Raw genomic sequence first — 2,590 nt, 5'->3', positions numbered from 1 at the left:
GTGGACACAGATTCAAACACGGACGCTGTCAGCAGTTTGTCAAAGAAGCCACAACATCTGGATCACTTCCTCCTTCACACACCTTCAAAATAAAGTGAGCATGTGCAGAACAGCCGCCGTCTTTCACAGCTACGGCTACACCAGAGAGAGAGAGAGAGAGAGAGAGAGAGAGAGAGAGAGAGAGAGAGAGAGAGAGAGAGAGAGAGAGAGAGAGAGAGAGAGAGAGAGAGAGAGAGAGAGAGAGAGAGAGAGAGAGAGAGAGAGAGAGTCCCTCGTGATGGTCAGATGTAGCTTCCTGAACCTCTGTCTTTATGTCCTGATCTCACTAGATGGCGCTCTCTGTTCAACAAACAGTTGAAAACACAGCGTTGCCGTTCCTTTAACCTTTCCCTGAACAGAGAGCGCCATCTAGTGACCATCTACACAGCTGACTGTAACTCTGAGTTAATTCAGATCCCATTTTCAGAATATTTGGTTTGTTATGAACGTAGAAACATAGAACGTGGCTGGTAGTTACCGACGGACGTGCAGCATCTGAAATTAACTTTTTGACTGAGCGGCCAGGTTGACTGTGATTGGTAGTCTGTGCGTGTGAGATGGGAGGGATGTTGTCACTGTCGGCCAAATGCCTAAAATATCCCCTCCATGAATGGCAGGCCAGGAGTTCTACAACACACAAGCTCTTTGCCAAGGTCCCTAAAAACGGCTCTATGTTCATTCTGTTAGCAGAGCTTCTGTAAAACCAAGCGGTGTAAAAACTTTTATTCACTTTTTACTTTTTCTAAAGAAAAGGCCGCTGAACTTCTTCGTTTTCTACCCGCCAACTTGGCCGGTGAGTCAAAAAAAGTACATTTGGGAGCCTGCTCGTCGATCGGTAACTCTGTGGTTTGTCTGAGTGGTGTAGCCGTAGTCAGCTGTTAGAGACGCCGCTCTGCACAGTCCCTCCAGAAAAACGTGATCATGTGATCTCATAACTCAATGCATAATCAGCCAAAGTCTGCATATTTATTTCGGGGGGCGCATTGTTTTCAAACACGCCGCACTTTCGCGCATAAATTGCCGATTTCTGCGCAAAATATGCAGGACTTTCATGATTTCATAATCCCCGCATTTTCGTTGCAAAAAAGTCACACATATATCTTAGCAGAAAGTTGAAAAATGTTGCGTTAACTTCACACGAGAGCAGCCGTTTCCCCTGTTGCCATGGGAACGTTATGAAGTGACGTAATTATGCGACGTGAACGTCATCAAAAAGCTGCAAACCCCGCGATGAAGAATTCAGATTTTTCTGGATGGACTGTGTGCACGAGGGAGAGAGAGAGACAGACAGACAGACAGACAGAGGGAGAGAGACAGAGGGAGAGAGAGAGGGAGAGAGACAGAGAGAGGGAGAGAGAGAAACAGACAGACAGACAGACAGAGGGAGAGAGACAGAGGGAGAGAGGGAGGGAGAGAGACAGAGAGAGGGAGAGGGGGGGAGAGGGAGAGAGAGGGAGAGGGGGGGAGAGGGAGAGAGAGACAGAGAGGCTAAGAGAGAGACAGAGAGAGAGACAGAGGGGGGAGAGACAGAGAGAGGGAGAGACAGAGACAGACAGACAGAGAGGGAGAGAGAGAGGGAGAGAGAGACAGGGAGAGGGGGGGAGAGAGGGAGAGAGAGAGACAGAGAGGAAGAGACAGAGAGAGAGGGAGGGAGAGAGACAGAGAGAGGGAGAGGGGGGGAGAGGGAGAGAGAGGGAGAGGGGGGGAGAGGGAGAGAGAGACAGAGAGGCTAAGAGAGAGACAGAGAGAGAGACAGAGGGGGGGAGAGACAGAGAGAGGGAGAGACAGAGACAGACAGACAGAGAGGGAGAGAGAGAGGGAGAGAGAGACAGGGAGAGGGGGGGAGAGAGGGAGAGAGAGAGACAGAGAGGAAGAGACAGAGAGAGAGGGAGGGAGAGAGACAGAGAGAGGGAGAGGGGGGGAGAGGGAGAGAGAGGGAGAGGGGGGGAGAGGGAGAGAGAGACAGAGAGGCTAAGAGAGAGACAGAGAGAGAGACAGAGGGGGGAGAGACAGAGAGAGGGAGAGACAGAGACAGACAGACAGAGAGGGAGAGAGAGAGGGAGAGAGAGACAGGGAGAGGGGGGGAGAGAGGGAGAGAGAGAGACAGAGAGGAAGAGACAGAGAGAGAGGGAGGGAGAGACAGAGTGACAGAGACAGAGAGAGAGAGAGACAGAGAGAGAGAGAGAGGTGTGTTTGACTAGACTCCTCTCAGAGGACCTGAAGGCACCACAGACTCAGAGAGGAGACCACTTCCTCCTTTTAGACCCTTCAAAATAAAACAGTCATGGCGTGTCTGACTTGCTGCTGTAGGCTCTGTTAGCGTCCACAGGGGGGCGCTCACACTTCACATGCTCACACTCACAGCTGAGCTACTTAAAGACAGGCGGTGTTAGGAGATATTTTAAGGCTAACCTCTCCATGTCTGAGTGTCTGAAACTGGTCCAGTATTAAACCAGAACCAAGCTGTAATGTAACCCTACAGGACTAATGTTCAGCAGCAGTTAGAGTCACTAAAAGTTCTGTTGTTGCTGCTGACAGACTCAGATTATTA

Source organism: Sander lucioperca, chromosome 10 (genome assembly GCF_008315115.2).
Source record: "Sander lucioperca isolate FBNREF2018 chromosome 10, SLUC_FBN_1.2, whole genome shotgun sequence".
Classification (NCBI taxonomy): Eukaryota; Metazoa; Chordata; class Actinopteri; order Perciformes; family Percidae; genus Sander; species Sander lucioperca.
Note: the sequence above shows the minus strand (reverse complement) of the source record.